Here is a 26201-nt window from a genome sequence, read left to right as displayed (position 1 = left end):
ACTGCCATGAGTTGTACGAGCACAATTCCATCACAGTACAGCTTAGCTTCACCAATTACATGCAGGCTTAGTTCTACTGCCATATTGTACGGTACAATTCAATACATTATATAGTATTTCGAGTGTAAACTGGAACTTCATATGTGTTTCTATATATTTTACGAACAACATCCATCCGGCCATATGCATGTTGTTCCGTCCTTACCTTGACCGTGTGTATTTGTCCGTCCAGCTACGCTAATCTCCACATGTGATGTCCCAGTTTCCAATTCTTTGCCTGAAGCACCCTGTTAGGACGTCCTGTTTGTTAGGCACCTGTTCCGCTATATGTGATCGACTTCACAGCAAAGATAATCATCGATGCGGTGGTCCAACGACCCGACTTGTCCACATGTGTACAGTTATGTGCACCGTGTCGTATGCAAACCTAGATGGTTTGACCGGGTACATACTACATGCCGGATGTACACATTCTGCTGACACATTCACATGCAGCCATTTACATATCTGTACCTGCGGTGGGTTGGGGACATGTCCAGTACGTATTTGCCCGCGTGGCATTGCCTAACACAAACATCTTAACACAGTTCAGGTATGCACATTGTGTGTGGTTGTATAGCTGCACACGGATGCTAGCAGGTTTGGGTGCAGGGGTATACATGGGTGTGACTGACATGTACAATGAGGCTATTGTGTGGTACATCCGAATGCATGGGTTCTGTTTCTGGATATTACACTTCATCATACACCATCCAGTGTATGCAACAGAGACGTTGCTGGGTCTGGGATATGTTGCTATGCACATGTTTGCCTGTGTTTGAGGTATCTTGCTTCCTTACTGTTGTTATGTCAGCACAGCTACCCGGCTATGTACTGTCACTACTGCTTGTGACCATTATGGTTGGCACCTTTTCCAATGCCCATAGTGGGGCATGTTATGTGGGCACTTCGAAATTTGCAGGACTACACATACTCAGGGCTAGTGCAGTTGACAGAACTTCACTTGTTTGCCATACTATGAGCTTATTCTGTAAGCGTTTGGGTTCCTTATTTATTTTCTTATGCCATGTCTGTGTTCCATATCGTAATGTATATGTTTTATGCTACTATTTACATGTATATTGCCGGAATTTGCGTGGCAGGGGATCGGAGGTCATTTTCCATTTTTACGATTGTTGCAGGGACACGACTGTCCAATCAGGGACTGTCCATGGCACATTGGGACAGCAGGTAACCCTGGTGACCATGCCCATGTCGCTACTGGGGTTTCCACCTTTTCCATTTTCCGATATGGGATATTTCCGGGACTCACATCTGACTTTACAGACCGACACATACAAACGGTCACTATATAGCATGGAAATTCACTTGCTTGCCTAAATAATATGCTTATTATTGTGGCAATTTCCTTGCTTATTCTGTTTTTGTGTCATTTAGGTATTTCTGTTACAGAAATAACCAATTCATGCTACCATTACATTAAATACGGGATATCATTGTGTCCTACAATCGTAGCACGTCAGCCATTTCTAATACGTTTTTTTGGGACACAACTGTCCATGGAGTGACTGCCCCAACCAAAGTGGGACAGGTGGTGACCTTAGTCGCTGCTCCTATGTCGGTGCGGCGCGCTGACATGCGGCTGTACGCATTCTCTGAGTGTAATCACTGACAGAGCATTGCGGGACGAACGCGGTCTTATGCGTATCCTTTACTCCTTGGACGGGTACAGTTATGCCTTCGTGGCTTCTATTTGCTTCTCCATTAATTTGGGACGGGGACTATGTTGCATACTGTACATGCGTTTCATTCTGCACAGGACCTGGCTGCTGCCATTACTATTGTGGGCGGACCATGGCTGTCAGCACATTAGGTTGCTCACCTCATGCTGGCTTAGACACGCCTCCAGACGCATCCTACCTGGGCTCGCTCACGTACACTACGCACGTGTCTGTGATTCCGGTGCACTCTCATTATTATGTATATGGCGCTACTGCGCCGGATATTCCATGCACCGCCGGCGCAGGCCTTACGCCGAGCTTCATGAATCCCGGGGATTATTTAAAAAAGGTAAGCAATTTCTTTTTTATATAATGTCATTGTGTAATAACAATAACCCACTCATGGTTGTGGGTATATCAGGATTTACCCACATTTGGATTTGTTTAATCACTCAGGATTCACCATCATGATCAAACCATGCATCCACAGGTAAATTGTGATATACCTGCATACACTTATGGGTTATTGCTTAATTAACGTTCTGTACTTTAATGATAACATTCATAGATTTGCAGATTCTGTGATCTCTCTTAGCATGACATTTTGATTAATAGTGTATTGCAAGAGAAGCACTTACAAGTGTTGAACTTTTAGTTCAAAATAAACATAACTTTGTCTCATACTGAGAATAAATTAAAAGAAAGGAAATGACTGTTCCACAAAAATAAAATACTTATTTAATGCATATTTATTTGATCAGTCCATCTGTCCACAACCCTTTTTTCCTATTTTTGTACTAAAAAGCAATGATCAGTTACATAAAACATATTTTAAAGTGACAATTTTCTATCTATATTTAGATTAAATGATTTCAGGTTTGATACAGTGAGTTTCAAGATAATTGTAAAGCTTCTGAAGTTAATCAATCAAGACTTTGGAATAAATGTAGCTATCATGTTTACATAATATCACAATGTTAAGTACAATAATTAAAATATTCTGATGAAGCTCTGTGCTTTGTATAAATATTTCAAGATTTTTTATCTGTTAAAAAGTATACATCTCAATTGCTTGTGCTACTGCTTGTGGCTATATTCTCTTCATATTAGTTGTGTGCTACTCCATTATTCAAGGCACTTAATACATATTCATCTGAAAGCTCTTCTGGGCAGTAATTTGAATTAATTCCTTAAATATTCAGTGCACTTAAGCACTTCATGACAAGGTATTGGGAGAACCTCAATGGCTGAAAGGAGCTTTTAAGTATGTAAAACTTAGATGCTGTAAAATGTAATCATCCAAGAAAAGCTTGCTACATTCCAAAGTTAAGAATATCTCAGTAAGTAAGTTTTTTTTCTCATACCACCAGCATGGCACAACTACTCTATGATTTCTAACTGATTTCAACTTTTTCCATAAGAGAGAATGGCAACAGATCACTGTCAGATACTCATTTTCCGGCACTGACCAAGTTCTTTGACCTTTAGAATCACTTCCTGCTATTTAGAATCTCAGACTGGCTTCACTGGGCCGAATTCACGAAGGCTTGCACGGAGTCTAAGAGTAGAGTAAGACTCCATGCAGCCAACATGTCCGCCAAGCGATCCAGGAACAGCCAGTAGGGGCGTGCAACAGAGCTCCTAAAACGAGTCTTACACGGACAGGGTTTGGATATGCAAATTACCTCAATTGCAGGTGAAAGCTATGCAAATGAGGTAAATTTGCGATCCAGGAAACCCGAACCTGTCCGAGTAAGAGTAGTGTTATGTGCAGAAATGTACTCCGCTGACAACTGAGTATGGTTCTGCAAATAGCAAAATGGAGCTGTGACAGCTCCAAAAAAAGAATGCATCCAGTTGAGGGAGCATGCCAATGGCCAAAAATATGGCTATTGGCAATGTTCACCGATGCAAAATAAAAATAAAATAATTTTTTTTTATCCTGATCTCCGGTGTTTAAGTGTAGCGCAGCGCCGCACAAACGCACTGTGCTCTAAAAAGCAGAAAATCAATAATTAAAATCCACAAATGTGGATTTTATTGTAATTCTTAATTTACAATGCAAGGGAATGGCAGGCTGAAGACAACATGGCTACCGAGTAGAGGTTGCTAAGGGGGGAAGCTCAGTCTAAGAGATGTAACCAAGCATTAGTAGGCAATCCTATGCAAATGAGGGTTAAGATAGTGAATCCCAAGTTTACATAGCAAATGAGCACAATCAGTGGAGTGGAGGAGTAGGATAAGGGGAGTAACAGAGTAGAAGATAGGTGACATCATGAGGGGGGTATGTATGAAAGAAGTGAAGCTCATTGGAGCAGAGTGGCATGTGTCTGCTGTCAGTTAGACATCATGGAAAGAGGTGTGTCAACAGATAGGCTAGCTAAAGGTAAGAAATTGAAGGTGATGCCGTGGATAACACTAAAGTTTCTTGCTGAAGTGCCTGCAACATGTATGCGCGTGGGTGCATGCCTGTATATCCGAGTAAGACTGTGTGCATGTGTGTACACCTGTGTGCATGCGTTTAAGCTGGAGTAAGCATGTGTAAGGCTGTTTAAAGTTGTGTAAGTGCATTTGCACCAGTGTGCGTGCGTTTTAGCAAGAATAAGCAAGTTTTAGTCTGTGTAAGCATGTGTGTGCGCGTGTGAGCTGGTGTGCGCATGTTTGCACTTGTGTGCATGGCGCTGCCCCCCTGAGGAAACAGAAAGGAAAAAGGAAGCACAACAAATAGTAAGAAGTTAACCAGGGAGCAGTAGCAGGGCTAGCAGGTGAAAACAATCAGAATCAGGCAATTATACAGGCAGTACACTAGCCCAGCCCAGCACTTAAAACTCTGCAAACAACATTCCACTATGTTTCTCTCAAGAGACACTGCAACACTGCAGTAAGCTAATAGAAGTGAAAACTGTAAAAGCTTTACTGAGACAAAGAAATGTTAGGGGCTGCCATTGCTGTTATAAGGCGACATATGCAACATGCTGAGGGTGGTGACAATGCAAATGCTACTGGACAACCCACAGTGAGGTGACAGAGAAAAGTGTACAGGCCCAGGGCAACCTATCAGGGGCTACATGAGCTGAAGATAGTGGAGTGCTATAGAGTGGACAGAGACCTCTTGCAGCAAATTGTTGAGCTGTGCAGGCCATGCCTCACACAGAACCAACAGAGGGGAACCCATGCCAGTGGAAACCAAGGTATGTGTTGGCCTAAGAATATTAGCAACAGGTACCTTCCAGAGACCAACTGGTGATATGATGGGGATATCACAGACATCAGCATCCAGGGTACTGCACCAGTTCCTGGATGCCATGTCAGCACATGTCGGTGATCATGTATATTTCCCCAATTCCCATGAGGTATTGGCCAGCAATATGCGTCTCTTCCAGCAAATAGCGGAATACCCTGAGGTAGTAGGTGCAATAGACTGCACGCACATATGCATCAAAGCACCAGCCGGTGAGCAGGGTAGGGTCTACTTCAGCCGCAAGGGCTTCCCCTCCATCAACTGCCAGGTCGTGTGTGATGCCCAGGGCATAATACTGAATGTGTGTGCTGGCTGCCCTGGAAGCTACCATGATGCCCATATCTGGCATCTGACACAGCTGTACCAGACATTTGCCAATGGGGACATCCCTCATGGTCACCTAGTGGGGGATGCTGGCTATGCACTGGAACCATGGCTGATGACACCCATCAGAAACGCGCACACCCCTGAACAGGAACGCCATAATGAGGCACATGCACAAACACAAAATGTAATTGAGAGTGTGTTTGGCCTGCTCAAGCCACGGTTCCAGTGCCTGGACACATCTGGTGGAGCCTTGCAGTACTCACCAACTACATGTACCCAAATTGTCGTGGTATGTGCTATGCTACATAATATGATCCTGCAAAAACAGCTGCATCAGGAGCAGCATAGGCCTGGGCCAAACAGCCCCCCACCATTGCCAAGGCCATCACAGGCAGAGCGTGACTCGGAGGAGGAACAACCTGAGCCTGCCCCAGTAGGCAGAAGGAGGCATGATGCCCAGTATGCTTTGGCCTTGGCAAAGAGGCAACGCATAGCACATACACTGGCTCAGTGGGAACCCTGGAAATGATACCTCTCTCTGACTCGCACATATAGCAAAAGGGATGCCTAACTTGACACTACCTGTTTCCAAACATGTATAGGGAGTGCAGTATGTGCATCCGACATAGGCAGCCCTGCAGCACCACCTGAGGCATGATTGCCATGTGTTAAGCAATATAAAGTAGTGCTAAACAGCTTTCACCACCATTTAGTATATGTAAAGCAACTGCACACACTAACACTAGCACAACTGTGGTCACTGTTGAGCAACGTTCAGCAATGTTGGTTAATGTTGAGCAAGCTTGGTCTACTCTGGGCATAGCTGAACAAAAGCCAACATGCTCATATTTGCTCTACTGGCCCTTAAGCAGTCTGGTCTGCTCAGTATGAAAATATAAAGCAGTGACAGGCCTCAAACCCAGGACACTGTGCACTACAGTCATAGTACTGAACCACTAAACCATGACAGTACTGCACTGGTTAGCTTGTATGAAGAAATGTTGATAAGTCTATGCAAATATCTCATGGAAACCCTGCAGGCACAGCATAATCCCTGTCGAGTTATGACACAAAGATGAGCCCTGCAGTAAGAATAGAACCTGATTTTCCACACACATATAGTATAAATGTTACTATTGGTCATGTTCACACACATCAACAAATGTAGTGGACTTCAGACAGCAACATACTGAAAGGTCACACTGGGCATGCTCACACACTTGAATAAATGAGACAAATGTCAGGCAACAAAACACTGAAAGGACAGACTGGGCATGCTCACACACTTAGGCCATGTCTGAGTACAGCAGTGGGCCACACATATCCGGCAGTTGCATGTGTTAACCCAGGAACCTCTCACTATTCACCAATCTGCCTTGTGCACACAGTTATATGACAACAGACACATATATAATATATTGGAACCCTGTCATAATAAAATATGTTCTGCAGATACTTAGGTTGTTCGTAGAAAGTGGGAAATCAAAGAAGATAAAAAACCTGCAATCAGTATCATCAATAAACAATGTGCATCCCGATCATTACCATAGGTGCATAGGTTGATACTAGGCTATCTGCCCTAGGGCATTTATAAGCCTCGCCAGTGTGTGTTTGGCTTTCACAGCTCTGTTAGATTAGTAGACTGTGCCTGTGAATAGTAGGTCACACAAGATAGGCCTTTTATGTTTAGTTTATTGTGCCTCTGTCTAGCAGGGACCCAGAAGAGATCCCAGGGGTAAACATACAATCACCCATCCACTTGTCAATATGTCTCCTGTAGGGGGTCAATGGGGGGCTCTGCCTATGTGGGACTGGGATCCCATTCCAGACTGAGGGGAGCCTCTGGGATATGAATGTGTCCCTCCAGCATGTCCTATTAATATCTGTGCTGAGGTGTAAGTCCCTGGAGCGTGTAGCTCTAAGGGATCCGGATATCCTGAGGTGGAGCATGTCCATTAATTCTGTGTTGGACATGGCTGTAAACAACAGGCACAGATCGCATCCGAGTAGGCGGTAAGCGACTGAGTAGAGCTGGAGTTACTTTAGCTAAACTGCACAGGGCATCTGTGTGAGTCCCTAGATCCACTTGGTGAGGTACCTTTGTGGCCATTACAGTTGCTGCAGGTGTCGGGTAAGGTACATCCCAAATGGGGCATTGTATCCTATCATGGGCCTGATGAGTATAGGGGCACAATGACTTTACTTGATCTAGATGTGAAACCTTTTGGGATAAGGTGGGCTATATAGAAGGTCTGTCTAACCACTTTGGCAATGTGATTGTCAAAGGCAAGATTACTAACTACTCGTGTCCCCAAATCCCTAACAACTTCTACCGTACTTAATGTATTAACACCTATGTGGTAATGTGTGGGCACTTTGTTATTCCCAAAGGGGATGACTATGCATTTAATGGCATTTAGCTGTAGGCCATCGCTCTGGCACCAATTATCCATCTCTGTGAGACCCTTTTGGAGGATGCTTGTGCCAGCTGGAGAGTCAAATATGGCACTGAGTTTGAAGTCATCTGCGAACATGGTCAGCCATATTCCTCCTGTGTTAGCCTGTACGTCAGAGAAATATATACTGAACAAGAGAGGTCCCAGCACTGAGCCTTGTGGGATGCTACGTGTAACTGGTGTAGAGTCAGACATGGCACCTGCAATACTTACCATGTGGGTGCTATCCCTGATCCAGTTAGCAATCCATCTTGTGACATATGTGTCGATATCTAAGCTGGTGAGGTTATGTATGATGCCTGAGTGGGGTATTGTTTTGATGTTTTTTGTGAGGTCCAGGTAGGCTGTGTGGGCTACCTTCCCTACGTCTATGGACCTGGTAACTGTTTAAAGAAGTCGACCATGTTCAAGAGGCAAGATCTGCCCACAACATAGCTGAATTGTGTAGGATCCAGTGTCTGTAGGTTCCCGAAGTGTGTGTGTATGAGTTCCATGATGATATGCTCCATTGCTTTGCAGACCAGGCTAGATAAGCTTATAGGGCGATAGTGTCTGCGGTCTGTTGTTGCACCACCTTTGTGGAGTGGGACCACTGTTGCTGTATGCCATTCCTTGGGTACATATCCTGTAGTAAGTGTGATATTGAGCAGTGACTTCATGTGAGGGTTACGTTCGTCATGAAGCTTGTGTAAGATGCAGGCCGGGACACTGTCCGGTCCCATTGATGCTGTGTTGTCTGCTTTGGAGAGGGCAGCACTCATCTGATCATCTGTGATGTCAGGGAGGCTACACTCTGTTGGGATGGACATTTGCTCATTAGGGGGGGATGGGGGGGTGACATTTGCACTGAACCTGTTTGCCAGGATGTTGGCAATGTCTGTGGATTCAGTGTATGTATTGTCATTTTGCAGTAACTCACAGCATATCTGGGAGTTGGCACCCAGGTTCATGACATAACCAAAGAAGGCCTTGTGATGGTCCTTAGTGTCTGGTGCAATTTACCTTTCGAAGCGGGTCTTCGATGAATTCATGGGTGAATGTAGCTTCTTGCTAGCACTGATCAGAGATGCCTTCCCTTTTTGGGATTGTGCTCTATCATGTAGTATCCCCCTCCTTTTGTTGTATAGCTTATTTATGGCCGGGGTCCACCAGACAGGTCCCCTGACTTTGGAGGAGCGAGTCTTGTTTTTATTTGGGATAGCACGATCCATGCATTCCAGTAGGTGTCAATAGAATGTGTTTGTAAAGGATTCAGCAGTCTGAGCCATATTTACCTCTGTCCCAGGGTCTTTGAAGGATACCACCTCAGTTTTGAGAAGTGTGACATTTGCTTTTGGTAAGTTCTTCACCGAGAGGACCTAGGATGGGGGTGGGGATGGGATATGGATGTCCAGTGAGATAAATGTATGGTCTGACCTTACCAATGAGGGGCATACCTCTGGTGTGGAACATGGAGTCCCCATGTTGGTGATGATCAGGTCCAATATGTTTTCCCCTCTTGTGGGTGTGGTGACCAGTTGTGACATAGCATTTGGGTTTAGAAATTCTAGCAACTGTTGGGTGAGGGTGTTGGGGCTTGAGTAGTATTCCCAGTCAATGTTTCGGTAGTTGAAGTCACCCCATATAATAGTGTTTGTAGAGACCGTCATATTCTCCAGTGTTCCCAGGAAAGCTGAGTGGGGTTCCTGAGTTTGGGAGGGTGGTCTGTAGCGGGCTACAAACTGAAAGGCAGTTTTGCCCACTGTTAGTTGCACATGTATGGTCTCTGATGCTTCCTGCAGTGCTACTAACCTGGAGGTGTGTGTATCTGTGATGTATACGGATACTCCCCCTAAATTTGTTGGTCATTCCGAGTCTTGTGGCCGAAAAGCATGGTATGAAGTATAACCTGGAAATGCTGGTGTGCTTTTGGAAGCCTGAACCAGGTGTCTGTTACTGCACAGATATCAACATTATCCATACTGAGGAGAGTCTTGAGTGCATGCATTATGAGGTCTAGACATCTGGTGTTGAGCAGCATTACCCGTAGTTTCTTTTACCTTGTATTGTCTATGGAGGTGGGTTTGCCTTTTGAGCCTTGCCCAAAAAAGGCACTGTGGGGATGGCAACAGCCTTAGCCAGTATTCAAAAGTCCAGGGATGACAGGTGCAAGCTGTCCATAGCGAAGCTATGTGGCATGTCGAGCATGTCATCCCAGGCTGACAGACACTGGATCACCTTTGAATGACACCAATATGTTAGCCAACTGTTACAATTGATCAGCTTGTCTGTATACTGTGCCATCATTCTTGGTGAGGGTAAGATGCTACACAAAGTCAGGGTCATACTGGCCTGGGTTACATGATCAGAGAGCTCCTCTATGTCTCTTGTCATGTAGTCCAGGGAGGAACATATGAGGTCATTCACACCAGCATGGACAATGATGGAGCCATATTTGTACTTGCTTTGTAGTGACCTGTGTGCATGTATAATGTGGCGGAACCTGCCACCTGACAGACAGCTCAAAGTGTCCTTCTCCTTGTTCAGCCTGGTGAGTGTGACGTCAGTGTGTCTGACAATAGAGTCACCTATTACAAGTGTATTAGGTGTGTTGTTTAGCCCTAAGGGCAGTGACTGTGTGGCACACTGACTTTGTGAACCATGTGATATGTGGTTATTGTTGTGGGGTAGCAGTTGTTTGGGTGTCTGCTTAGGAGGTCTCTGCTGCTTAGGCAGTTATTATTTAGAGCCTCTGAGTATGTATTTGTGAGGTAATGTATTTTGTTTGCTGTCGCTATAGGTCTATGTAAGACTGGATTTGTGGTGTGTGTGGTTACCTTCACCACCTGATAGACTGTACTGGTCATGGGTTGAGAGAGCTCAGCCTCCTGTTTGTCTATACAGTTGCATCTCTCACATATATCTGAGTTTGTTGGGAGGAGGTGAGGGTTGTCTGTGAACATAAGGCAGTTGTAACATTGCCTCAAAAGCCCCATATTCACCAGCTGGACTGGAGAGTACACACGAAACCAACCTTTGGACATGCCAGGATATTATGATGACATACTCTCTGTTGACTGATCAAAAGGGATCAGTAGGGTGTTAAGTGTGTAAAAGAGTATAACAGGGGTTTAGTGCTCAGGTTTGTTGGTGTTTTGGAAAGATTATCTGCAAAGGAGTCCAGATAGAACCATGACACTTCCTTCAGCTATGTCATACATAACAATGTACACTCATATATGTCCTGAGTCAGGGCCAACTGTACCTGACTGACAATGCCGACATCCTGCCAGACAGGCCCATACATACATACTCAACTCCCACTGACAAAAGTCCCTATCATCATACCAGGAGACATCACATGTAGAATGGGTAAACAGCTCCTTCCAAAGCCAAAAACATGGCATCAATTGGATTACATTGTTTCCCTATATGTGTCATAAGTGAACTACAGAACAAACAGACCCTGCATCTGAACAGTCTGTTGAGCCTCACCCTCTCTACAGGATCTGAAACTGTTGAATGTGTTACAGCAACATATGTAACACCCCACAAGTGTTGGTGCACAACATACCATGGGAACTATAGTCCTATAAGCCTATGATGTCTGATCTGCAAGGCCATTGAGTCCATCATGACTGAAGTCATAAACAGAGCTATTGGAAGCTGACAAACACACAGCCCTACCAACTGTGGTATGATCATGGGCAGATCATGGTTCCCAAACCTGCTAGACTGTTTGCAAGGCAGCCACCCAGGACACACATCACTGAAGGGAGCTACACATGTCCCACATAGACTCTGAATAGCCCTTTATCAACATCCCAGACACATGTTGTATCCACAAAATCAACAACCTGTGCATAAATATGTATTGTCATATGAAGGAATGGCAATTTGCCTACAGTGAGATCACACAAGCTAAGAATTATGGAGTCTTGTTCAAGCTGTTAACAACTGCTGACCCACATGGTTCATTCCTGGGATTGATAAAACAAAGTGCACACACATTACCATGTCCAGTCTGATGATGTCAGCATCCTACAAATATAGCAGGAGAAAAGAAAACACCCAGTAAGCATATAGTCCATCGTGTCGTATCTCTCTAGTATCATAACATAGTTAGGAAGGGGTTTGAATTCTGCAATTGCTGAGTGTGTGTGTGATTTCCTTTGAGAGGAGTGCCCTTTTTGGGGACTAGGAACACATTAAAAGAAGTAGATTCCACTTTGGCAAGTCTGATGATGTCAGTGTCTCACAAATACAGCAGTGGAATTGGAATTCACCAGTAAAGCATATAGCATGTTGTGTTAATGCGTATCTCTCTAGTATAATAATATAGTAAGGTAGGGGTTTGAATCCTGCAATTGCTGACTGTGTGGGTGGGTGGGGGGGGTGATTTCCTTTGAGAGGAGTGGCCTTTTTGGAGACTGGGAAAACACATTAAAAGAGGTAAATTCCTCTTTGGCAAGTCTAATGATGTCAGTATCCCACAAATACAGCAGTGGAAATGATACTTTCAGTAAAGCATATACCGCGTCATGTTAATGCATATGTCTCTAGTGTCATAACATAGGTAGGGGTTTGAATCCTGCAATTGCTGAGTGTGTGTGTATGACACTGTTGGTCAATGCGGTGTGGGTTTTTGCTTTTACTACGGTATGACATATCAGGATTAAAACAGTATGTGCATTGCACATATCAGGTATCTGCGTGGCAAATAAATATATGTACATGTGACCTCAATTAGTACATAGGTGTGAAGCCTGCATATTACATGAATACATTTGTTACCTTTGACAGATTGTGCCGCTGCTTCTCAGATCGTAGGTCACATATGTATGTATGTGACAAGGCCGGCCACTATAGTGATCTGTGGCCAAGGTCATCTGTGTCACACACACCCATGACAGTTTTCATAGACAAGTGTGAGTGAGGGTACATGCTTGGGGTATATGTCAGACATGTTCATACACAACAAAGTCTGTCAATAATGGACAGTCATTATAGGTGTACAACAGCCTTGTGGATATGCATACAGGCCCCTAATTTCTTATGTGATACACCGAGGGACTTCACAATACCTTTGGATATGTGGATACCAAAGGACAGATGACATAACACTTGGCTGTATGTACACATTGGTACCCGACATACATGTTGGGGGCTACCACCTATGTGGTACTGTCGGGATACTATGTATAGTAAATGTGGATGACTATGCTAAAGTTGGTTTAGAGCTATACAGCATGTGTTGGACAACAGGTATCTGTCTGTATGATACCCTTGTGTAGGATATGTGTCCCATCCAGAGAATGCATTGTAGGCCAATTCATGCATTTCCAGACGTGGATGGACATAATCCTAGTGTGTTTGCATGTACCTAAGAGGGCTATATGCCAAACAGGTGTGGCCCCAGGAATGGGTGGCGGTCAGTACCACTGATTACTGTCATAGTATAGTACCGGAAGGATCCAACTGTTACTGAGTTCCCTACATCTGTGTGTCAGTTGTCAGGGCATCATCTAATGATTGGTTATCGTCAGGCTGTTGAGATTGTGTATACTAACAGAATGCAAAACATTGACAGATAGTAACAGTATCACCCACAGCATAGTGTCAAACCATGTCATACACACATGTGTACCCATGTTAGAACATATCTGTAGTAGAATGCATACTGGCCACCGAGAGATACTATGAGATGTTCACACTGTGTAATACAGGGTATGTCACACGTTCCATGTGTCCACTATGCATGTACATGCAGACAGTGCACCCCCACCATGTTCACAGATGTACACCTGCTAATCTGTACTGCACACATCACACATGTACTGTCCACTCACTAACACATCCTGGCAACACTATATACTTCAGCCAAGTGGCACATGGGTGGACAATACATACTCAAACTTAACACTGGTGTAAACAATACTACATTGACAATCATAGCTTTGATGCATCATGCCTGCTCAGATATACCTAAAGGGATATCATTACACTTTCCTGTTGACAACATGCTAACATTGCTACACTGCTAAAATGTCACCCTGTGCATCAGCACCATGCTAGCCTGTTCCTGCATCAATGTTACAGATGACAGGAGGTGGCACAGGTTTCATCATATGCACAGGGTGTGTTGTTGGTTTGCCAGAACCCGACATTGACCCATCCAATCGACATGTATGTGTGTGTGTGTGTTAGTGTGTGTGTGTGTGTGTGTGTGTGTGTGTGCGTGTGTGTGTGTGTGTGTGTGAGGGACAACAGTACAGCATGGGCCAATGTTGATGTAATGTGTGTGTGTGTGAGTGTGTGTGTATGTGCGAGCCCTAAGTGTTTGGTTTATGTGTGTGTGTCTGCATGCACACAGCTCCACCATTTGGCTGCCATATACGGGAGGTTGTGGGACAGCCACAGACTGTACCTGCCAGGCTGTACAGATCATTGTCTCTGGGCACGGACATGGTACCTGTGCCTGGCAGGGGTGCTACAGAGAGTATCGGGTACCAAGCCTGACTGGGTACTATCATCAGAGGCAGAGGTATGTCAACTGGACCCATGTCCCTGCTGGGCCTGGCCAGAGCCACGTGCACGTGGTCTTCTAGGACAGTGAATCGACAGGCCAGCCCCAGCATTGCTGGGGCTGGTACTGCCACTACGGGAGCGGCTGTAATCTGTGGGTTGTCCGAGATGACTGCCAGCAGTTGATGTTGCTGGCATACGTCTGTGTCGACATCTCAACTGTCCCGCACGGTCCTGGCTCATGGAAAACACATTGTGGAGGACATCTAATGTCTCCCCCCAATGTCTATCAATGACCTTGGTGTAATTACAGATGGCACCGGCAAGGTCACGGATACTGTCATTGATAGCGGTGTTATGGGCCCTCTGCGTCCTTAGTCCCTGTCTGGTGTACCGTTCCCTATGTGCCAGTGCCTGCATTACAGCCCAGAACATACCTGAGGTTGTAAGACCTGTGGGGGCACGTCTGCCAGGGGCATTATGACCAGCGGTGCTCCCACAAGAACCCCTGAACATCCACCTATGTGGTACTGTTCCAGGAATCTGGGTATGGCTGCTGTGAGGGGATGCATGTGCCATGGATACAACCCTATCCTGGTCAATGCCAACAGTATGCTGTCCCTCGGATAAGGCCATTGGTGATGAGGGATGTATTGGCAGTATGAGTGCGCACATAGATGGGGTGGAAAGCTGTGTACTGTCAACTGGTGGACCAACAACAGACCCTGTCAAACCTGCCTGTGCCACAGTACATGTATCATCATCTCCACTATTTGTGGCAGTGATGTCAGGTTCCCTGTTGCATTCAGCCAACCTAACCTCAGCACCTGTGAGAGGAAGACAGGAAACACACTTTACAATCTGTACATGATGTTATCACACATGCACAAATGCGCACATGCACACATGCACACATGCACACATGCACACATGAACACATGCACACATGCCCACATGCACACATGAACACATGCACACATGCACACATGAACACATGCACACATGCACACATGCACACATGAACACATGCACACATGCACACATGAACACATGAACACATGCACACATGCACACATGAACACATGCACACATGCACACAAATACACTCCTCACTACAGCAGATACACACACACCAGCAATCCAAAACATACTCAATAGTGGTTGAAGGTGGGTGACAGTATCACAAGGCAAACAGTCACCTCACACATGTCAGCATGCAGAATATGTGTTGCTCAAGACCATGCAGTGCGAGTGTAGACAGCCCTAGTTAATAAAAGTATACATGGCTTTGATGCATGTGTGTAGTTGTTCAGTGATTGGCTACACCCTGGAACACAATGTGTACAAGGACACAACATTGCTGTGCAAGTATTATAAGCTCTGCAATGTCCTGTGCACCATCACTCACAGGTATTCATACCATGGCTGCATGTGTTATCTGTGTGTCACATAGATTTCCATGTCTGATTACAGTGTCTGTGTCTGTAGCAGATAATTGTGGGCACAGGTGTAGCACATGCATGCTATGTACACATGCAGGATGAGTGGTGCATGTATACGTGATGGAATACCAATGCTCGACATGGCCATTGTACAGTGGTTATAATGAGTGTAGGACAAATTGCAGATATGTCAGTGCCAGCCATGACATGGCATGCTACATGACTGCAACATTAAACATCACACATACCCAATGTGTGTCATGTGACCTATACACCCAATAGCATTCCAGGACATATATGTGTCACTTTGTACAGATGGTGACTGCTATGCATATTGTGTATAGTTGCATATGTTTGCACACACACAACATGCTATGCATATTGTGTATAGGTGCATATGTTTGCACACACACAACATTGAGGTGCAAAGCAATGATTGCTATGTGTAGTACTGTGGTCACTATAACTGGATGGGGTGTAGTACCATGAGCCATCATCATCATGCATCATGTGGTCACTCAAGGCTACTAATGTGTGACAGACCACCGCCTAGCATGCTGTACCTGAACTGCAGTGCCATGGCTATGTTCACAATTACACAGCCACTTTGTACATGGGTGTGTGAGGTGCCCAATAGGGAGCATTGCCTAACATGACTGTGTTATGTGTTGAAGAGTGTTGCACAGCCCCATGATAGGCTTCTACCCCTCAGGTATATCATGTGTGCTGTGTGGATGACATGTGGGATACTGAAGTGTGACCTTACAGTGGGTGTGTGGTTACACCATGTGTAGCATGTTGAGGTGTACTGCGTATGACAAACATGTTATGTTGTGTACATGTGTATCAACTATGCTGATCCAATGTGCAGTACAGTGTTGCCACAAGTGTGTCTGATGCTCTGTGTATTGCATGTGATTGAGGCAGCTACTGACATTACTGAGATGTGCAATGTCTCACAGCAAACATGCACAGCATGCATTATGCATAGGTGTGTTACGTGTACATGGCCTACACCTCACCTATGACATGCACATTTCATTACCAATATTAAAGTCATAACACACTCACCAGCATGGATCATCTGCCCTGCTGTCACACCAGAGGGACCTACAAGAATATGAGGAAGTTTGTCAGTGGCCACAACTGTGGCATTGCTACTGTGGGTTTGCTAAACTACAGTAGAACAACAGTCGACAGTCACGGGTGTACAGATAATATTCCAAATATCAGTATTGCACAACACTCGACAGCATAACTGCTAAACACACAGCACACATCTCACATATGTATAATCTAACAATACAGGTAACAGTAGTGTACAGATAGGGCATGTTACCTGCATGCTCCATGTCAACATGCTGGGTGGCTCCGGCCTCCATGACAACACATGTCTGTTGCAGTTGCTATTGTTGGCCAGGAGCCACCATGCTTAGGAGCAGCTCCTCCACTCTGGTGAGGGGGGAATGAATGGCCACCCCACCACCTGTGGCAAGCTGTTGTCTATGGATATCAGACGCACACCACCGGACATGTCTAATTAAATCACTGCAGTGATGGCGTACCTGCTCATATGTCTGGTTATGCATGCCTATGTCATTTTTCCGACGAACAAGATCTTGCCACAGTGCAGTCCACTCATGCTGGTGCTGGCTGCTTCTGGAAAACAGCAGGGAGTAGTGCTGCACCAGGCAGTGGTGGATTTCCTGTTCCTTTGCTGCTGTGTAACAGGGATTACGTTGGTGGGCCATTGCCTTGAAAGAGAAATGAACAATATGTGTGAGCGAGTCATGTGGCACACTTTACACCCTTAACTACAGATATCACTTAACTGCCATATATAGCATCCATTTGTCTGTCAGAGGATACACATGTTCAATACCACATATTGGTGCTCAGGCCACAACTGACTGACAGTGCCTGGCACACTCTATATATCATACCACTATACACCAGTACCCGGCACACTGTTTGTGACACAATGCACAACCTCGCCACAGGGGTATAAATCAAGCTAATGCATGAAGAAAGATGTCATCCATTGCAATGAATGTAAAGTACAGTTACAGTATTACCAGTAAACCACCCTAGTCATTGATGCCATACCTCTGCCTAACATATGTGCACAGTTGTTAATAGAGGTGGCATACTGCTCTAACAGAGTATACATGTTGCTAGATACACACGTATACCCTGTAACACACATATGATTGCGGGCATGGTACAGGCATAATTACACATGTATCAGACATACATACAACACACAAATGTATGCCAACCCAGATGAGCTTTACCTGTGTACCATACAGTACTGTGTGCCACTACTTACAAAACCTTATGCCTGAGGTATGTAATCTGTGCAGACTACAGAAAACACACAAGACAGTGTTTCCAAGCAATATGAACATACACCATACTTTGCTGTTTAGGCCTACAGCTTCAGGTAGTACTACAGTTCATATGGGAGTTGGATTCATCAGCAGTACCACTCACTAAGCATACATGTATTGCTTTAGCCTACAATGGGACACCGCAGTCATCAACAAGGAACTACGTCACAACGTATGCCATACTACTATGTCTGCCTAGCAATAACATACACATCTTTTGCTGGCCTCACAGCTAGGACACAAACTACCATGACAGAAACAAATTCACACTAAGCTATCACACCTTTACAGACCTTGCACACATTCACCATCACACTCATTCAACTTCACATAGCAGGTATTGCACTGAGTACATGTGTGTGTGCATCGTGTCATAGGTAGGTAATAGGGCCTAGAGCAGCCTAAACATATGCTACCCTGGCCTTTGACACACATGTAATTTGATTTCACTCGACCCTGTCAACCAGAACCACAGAGGTGATGCCCGGGGTGTATTACCCATCTCCCAAACAATCATCAGGGGTATTTATGACAACTGCTAATGAGGAGCCTCGTTTGCTATTGATAGGTGGTTTATTACAGAGTATGGCATATCTCTGAGACAGGAACCTATCCCTCCAGCAGGTGCTGTTTAGTGAGCTGATGAGGTTTAGGGCCCTAGAGCGTGTAGCTCTGAGGGATTGTGATATGTTGACATGGTGGTTGTCCAACAGCTATGGGTGTGACATACCTCTGTATGTCCGGCAGAGGTCACCTCTGTGTGGGCAGTATGCAACACAGTCTAGCTGTGGTTTTGTGAGTCAGTCTGCATAGGCCATCTGTTTGAGGCCAGTACTACTCTTTGTGAGGTATGTCTGTGGCCTTTCCACTTGCTGTAGTTGTCATGTGAGGTACATACCACGCGGGGCATTGTGATGAGTTGAGGGGAACACTGACCTATATTTCCCTAGATGACACACCTTTTGTGATGACACGTACCACTTAGACAGATTACAAGACTAATGTGGTACTGTGATTATCAAAGGGGAGGCTACTGTCCACCTGTGTCCCATGTTCCCTCATCACACCTTCAGTGTTAGGTAGATTTCCACCTATGTGGTAGTTAATGGGTACAGTGTTTTGGAAAGGAGAGATGGCACTGCAGTATCGACACTGGTCTTCAGTCCATGCCTTGGTCACCACGCACCTGTTGCAGTACATATGACCCCGTGTGTCTCTCTCTCTCTCTCTCTCTATATATATATATATATATATATATATATATATATATATATATATATATATACACATACATCTAAACATCCATTGCTGTACATATAGATGTAAATATAGGCACATATACAGTCCACCTTTCATGGCGGGGATATCAATTATGCGACAGTTGTGAGATATACAGTTATGTAATAATATTGCACAGTGTTGTGCAGAATGCATTTTGGTGTCCTCAGCCCATGTAGCTTTAGCAGGCCTCACTGGCTGTAACACAGCAGATCTGACAAATCAGTCCCATAGCGTTTAACTACCACATGACATATACCAGCACTGCATGCTGTTTTCTATGCCACACACTACAACCTACATAGATATATGCACATAACAACCTTCAACAACATATATATGTCCACCCTTCACTAACAGTTGCAGTATGTCCCTTGCCCTATGCACATGTGCAGATACATATAGATATGTACTGCTGCCACATATGGATGATTCACAGTATGTAGAGTACTCTTCAAGAATATCTACTACATGCCGGAAAATACATATGTGTTACATACCTTACTTTTGTATTTCTCTGCTCCGTCTGTTGTTACTGTTTTTTTTTGGGGGGGAGGGTTCTCTGTCTGTTTCTGTCTGTTTGTCTGTGTCTCTGTCTCTGTCTCTCTCTCGCTCTCACTGTCTCTCTCTCTCTGTTCCTGCAATGATATTATTGCATGTGTGGACAGCAGGTACAGGCTGCTTTTCTAGGTATCTGCACATGTGCATGTGACAGCCTCTGCACCAATTGGTGCTCACCATTTAGTAATTGCATGCAGCCTGCTGTGTGGTAATTGCAGTACTCAATGTGATTGCAGCCCACTGATTTAAAATGCTAGGTTAGGTAGGCATAGCCCTTTCAGCTTTCCAAGGTGGGGCCCATGCTTGTTTGCTCTGGACACCGTTGTGTCAGTCAGAAGGTTGGTATATGTCTCATATCTGAAGCTAGGGTTGTAGCCAGTGATATGCATGTTGTACTCAAACCTGAATGTTGCTGCTTCCAGTACACACTTCTCAGTGTAGACTTTTACTCACCCCTCCAAATGCTAACACAGGATACATGGGAGTATGTACTTTCTTTTTCAATTAGACAATTAACTGCCATACAAAAGTAGTTATTGCAATGTATTCCTCTGGCACATGCACTGTTTGTGAACTGCTATACTGTAATTATTAAGTTACTCACTTCTGAACAGTTTGTGGTTTGTTTGTGTTGACATTAGCACAGGCTGCTCAAGACAACTGGACATATTTCAGTACTGAGTATGCCTACCTACACCCTTGGTTTTGCCTGAATACACAGGTATATAGTATTTTTGGGTAGGGGTGCAGGACTGCAGAGAGCATTATTTATTATTGTGTGATGTTTATCTTGCTGAACATACAGGGTTGCTGTGTACCTGTTAGCCTATCAAGGCAAGTAGTCTGTCTGCGTAGCTCCCACCTGTGGACATATCCAGATGGTAGCCAGAGGTTAGCCTATTATTCTTTGTCTGTGCACCACACCAGTCTTTTCAGCACTGGAACAATGGCATTGTCACAGTTGGTTGCTAGCCGTACATGGCTACATCCTGTGATATTTCTGTGTTGTACTCCTACATAAGGGCATGCTTGTAGAGCTCCTTCCAAAGCTATTTGCAGAGTGTGTAACAGCAGAAATGCTGATATGCCTGTGTGTTTCTGCCTCTGCCAGGTGATAGATACTCTCAGGTATATATTTGAACAGCCTCAGGGAAAGGTACATATAAGTGAGATACACCTGTAATATATTACAGACATATTTTAGTTGAGACTTCGAGGGAATCAGAGCATATGTATTAATACATCTTTTCTGACGTGCAAGCAGTGTCTACTCTCACTTATTGACATTATTCGTTAAGTGTGATTCCCCACTTTTCTGCCTAATGTTAGTACTTTTCAGAATGATTCAGTGGGACACAGCTAACATTTGTTTACGAATCAGGGACATCCCTGTAAAGCAGTGACAGTTGGGAAGTCTGGCCTCTGCCCTATTCAACTATGCCAGTGTTTATCCTGGTCTGATACTGTGTGGGGTTTGTAAGGTGCTACTGTAACATTATTCCCTGCTAGAATGGCTGGTTCTCTTTTCACAGTCATGTAATGCAATTCCACAACAACTGCTGGTAAAGACCCACAGAACAAGATTTGTGTTATGGCATTCCTATTTTCCCTTTACATTCCCTCATTGTAATGCATGATATATTTATTTTAGCACCAAGATATTGTATATCTGCTGTGGCTTAGTGGTACTTCATGCAGTCTAGTGTGCCCAAGGTCTGGGGTTCGAGACTGACAGAGGTGTTTTATTTTGCTGCTGAGCAGTACAAGGGCCCTGGCATAGAGTGACTAAGGCACTTTTAAGCAGTTGTAAGTGGGTTTGCATGGGTTTGCATGATGCTTACCGATGCTTAGCTAAGCGCACACATGCGCACACTCGCTTAAACCTGCTTACTACGGCTTAAAAGTGCTTACTCCCGCTAACCCTCGTGCTAATTTCTTTGAAAGAAAAGAAAATGGGGAGATAGGAAAGTGGTGAAAAAGGGGGCACAAAGAGGGAAAGACAGTAGGAAAACAAGCTCGGGATGTGCAGGATGGGTGTAGGGAAGGTCTATAGCTGCCCATTTCTTTACCAGCAACAGCAGTGCATATGCAATAAATTTGGATTGAAATTTGAAACCTTCCACCCCTGAGAGAGGGGTGAGGACAACAAAGTATGTTGTACTGCCAATTATAATCATCAGTTTACATGTCCAGCGGACATGTGTGCGAAATGGGCAGCTATGTATGGGGCGTAATTTTTTTTGTGGGAACCGATTTCCCTTTATTTATTTATTTTTTTCAGGTGAGAGTGGAAAGTGAGGTAGAGGAAGTAGGTATATTTGGGGAGGTAGGTTGGGGAGGTAAACAGACAAGACAAACAAGATGCATACAGGGGCGGAGTATGACACATGGTGTGGGTGAACACAATTGACGGGGACGGATGTTTGGAAATCGCAAGCCCATGAGCCCACAGATGGTAACAGTGGAACTGAGATCCCCACCCATGGGCAGTCACCACTGCACCTTCACAGCCCCGAGGGTGGCTGTGCTGGGGGCTGTGTAGGATGGGCAGGCTCACCCGTGAGATGCGCCACTCTTGCCTTGAGCTGGCATAGGGGATCAGCGACTGAATGCTGGATCTCCCTACGCACCACAGCCAGGACCCTTCGGAGGGTGACAGGTGGCCCTTCTCCACCCATGCTTGCACGGGGGGGACGAGCCCCATTCCCTAAAGCACTTCCACCCGAAGGTGGCACAGGACCAATGGAGAAGGGGAGCCCGGGCTGGGCACGGGATCTGCTGGTGCCAGGTGCAATCGCCAGCTGAGGAGGGAAAGGTGGGTCTGCTGGGACCGGCCTTCCCATACGTTCTGTGATTAGGTGTGTTTAATTACAACATAAACAACAGCATTCCAAATTAGTTGTAACAGCATGCAGTAATATTCCCATTAACCCAACACACCAAGGTTACAACAGTTGAACAGCAAGCATAACACATGCATATATTGAACGACAGTGGACATTCCAACAGCATGCAGGGATGATTGGTGGCAACAGGCTACCAATTGTGGTGTTTGAACAGGGCACATGCATCAAAGTAAATGCAGATATTTATAGAACAATAGGACATATGTCCCAACAAATGTTTTGAGATTAGACATACCCATTGAGGTGTGGAATTGCATTGTTTATGCACATACAGTAGAGTGTAGAAAGAAACATCAATTAACATCTTATAAGTACTTTTAGTCTACACTACATTCCTATTGACTGCAGGTGTATATCCCCTACATGTATTATTACACTTGCCAACATGCATTAGGTTGTGTAATGGGTTTGGCTAGTTCATTATATACCTGAACTATATCTGACATACTAACTGTCCAAGATGCAGATGTTACTGCTACATAGTTATTGATTTTATTTATATTTCTATATCTACATATCTGGATGTGTTCACATGACATTTTCAGTTAAATTTGTACAGAACCCTACATTTCGTGTAGCACACTCACATTTCTGGGGAACACATTAACAAGCTACTTGTGTGCCAGATTTACTTATGCATGCCAGCCATTAACTGACTGTTGAGGACTGTATATATGCTTCACAGCTACTGGCACTTCCATCAACCACTTTAGATGGGACTGTGGGTTGACAGCACTTATTACAACAGTACTATTTGTATAATGCAAGGGTACAACAACATTTCAAAGTAAGTGACGCAGACACACTCCAAGTATTATACCTTTATTAATTACATTACACACTTTTCCACAGGCTCTCTCCTTTATTTGATATTACAGTCCATACGGAAGACATATTCAAGACATATTATACCTTTATTAATAGGTTAGAACACTCTTTTTCAGGCTCGCTCACTTATTTTATATGACAGTACATGCAGAGATATTATTCCGGACATATTTTACCTTTCTTAATGGGTTACTACACTCTTTTTCTGGCTCTCTGACTTATTTTATATAACAGTACATGCAGAGGAATTATTCAGGGCATTTTATGGCCGTATTATTGGGCTACAACACTTTCTTTCAGGCTCTCTCACCTATTTTATATAACAATACATGCAGAATAATTACTAAGCTGCCTGGTGGAGCAACCTTAGCAGCCTACCTGCATAGGCTTGCTGATCCGCAGCACAGACACCTGCAGCTATGAAGTAAATGAAGGGATATTGAGACATACCTATCCATTATATAGACTAAATTAGCATGTCTTACATACTGCATTCCATGGCTACCTACTCAGTAGTGGGGCATCTTGCATGTCACAGGCCTCCTGTATCCATTGGTTCAGAAGGTCCTGCTTCCATCTCTTCAGGTCTGCATGGTGGTTACGGACCTGCTCACCAGTCCAAGGAACGCCTGTGGCACTGGTGAGATCATGAGCTAACCGGTTCCAAGCCTCTGCTGTGTACTCCGTCCCTTGGAACTGGCCCTGCAGGAATCTTGACTCATGACAGTGGACAAGGAGCCAAACCATGTATTTTGACCCCTCGATGCCCCAGTGTTGCACTCAAAAGTGAGTACCCTCTCCAGCACCAGCCATTCTAACTGCAGATGGGAGCTACAATCAGTTATGGCAAGTATTCCTGCCTATGGGGCTTAAATATGCCGCATTTCCCGCACTTTTTTGTGATTGGCCATTTTTGAAAAATCTAGGCTGACTGCAGACCTGCTTAGCAATGGTTAATCTACCATTTATAAGTATATGTATGTTAACAGTGGCTGTTTATCCTAAGCTGTCATGGCTTAGTGGTTCAGTACTTTGATTATGGTGCACAGTGTCCTGGGTTTGAACCTTTTCATTGCTTTTTATTTTACTACTGTCCAGACAGGCTAGGGGGTGTGGCTGTGTTTAGGCAACTTTGCTCTACATTGCTCCACGTTGCCCTACGGTGTGCTGGTTGGCGCAGCGCGCACCTCCGCGCAAACCGATTGTGCTGGGTAAAGCGCAATTTAGCTATGAGCAACTATATTACACTGGGTAAAGCGCTGCTTAGCTACGGGCAACTATATTTCACTGGGTAAAATGCTGCTTAACTACGGGCAACTATATTGCAGTGGGTAAAGCGTTTCTTAACTGCGGGCAATTATATGTCAGGATCCTTTATAAATGTACATTTTGTTCACTGATACATAGACCATTTCAATGCTTTTTTGTAAAATTTTAATCATATATGTCAGGAATAATTTCATATACTAATTTAAAGCATAAAAGAGAAATGGGAGTGGTGGGACTCGAACCATGAATGCCTCCTCTTTGTGTGAAGGCTCTACCACTACGCTATTTGGCTTAATTTGCATAGACATTCCTTATTATGCTCTTCAATGTCGAGATTGCTAACTGCAGCTAAGCAATGGGCACACCCGTGCAAATACGCGCAAATACGGGCAGCTATATTGGGAATTAGAAAAAAAATTTAAAGTTTTACTTTTTATAACTGCACTGGGGGTTTACAATGTCAGGGAGTGTAGTGTTGGGTACATAGACATTTGAGCGGACTCGCTAATGTGTGTTGACATTTCACAATTCAGACACTTGCAGGGGCATGGACCTTTGGACTGCTCGGCAGTTGGACACGCCCCCTGCCTTCCTGCACGGTCCGTGTTAGACTTGGCGTGGAGTCAGCGTGCCCTCATGAATATGCATGGCATGCTGATATCATACCATTCAACTGCAGTCTCCGAGTAAGACTTATTTAGTCTTACACGGAGGATTCGTGAATCTGGGGGTATGTCTTTGTAATCCCAGCAGCTGTTGTTTAGGCAGGCTTTACTTTTTTTTTTGGGGGGGGGGTGTTAAGGATTACTTTTAGTTATTTCCATAACTTGCAATTAGCTCACTGATCTGTGTAACATCGTGGAATTAAGAAAGGAAGGGGAGTTAGACTTCATGCTGTGGAAATGTTGCACAAAACAGAAAATTCAGTTTTAAGGAAATATATGCTTTTACATTATAGACATAAAACGCTTTTTGTGGTTATGAGCAGAAGATAGAGAGGGTCTGTTGAAGTGAAAAAAACATATTATAATGAAGAATTGTGGTTATGGAACTGACGTATGTTTGCTTGTAGTTTGTTAATATTTCTAGTCAAGGAATAAGCAAATCTAAAAGTATGAATGTAATATTTTTACCTTTTGTAGGTTAGATTAATTTGTAGAAGTCAGTACTCCTGCAGGATATTTAATCTAATGTTAAACTGCACAAGTGCAATATAATGGGTTCATGAAAAATACATGAAGTATTTCAGAGACTACCACTCACCCATATCCAGTCACA

This window comes from Protopterus annectens, chromosome 8.part0 (assembly GCF_019279795.1).
Source record: "Protopterus annectens isolate FY-2018-M chromosome 8.part0, PAN1.0, whole genome shotgun sequence".
Lineage (NCBI taxonomy): Eukaryota > Metazoa > Chordata > Ceratodontiformes > Protopteridae > Protopterus > Protopterus annectens.
The sequence above is the reverse complement of the archived record's forward strand: the minus strand, read 5'-3'. Positions refer to the sequence as shown.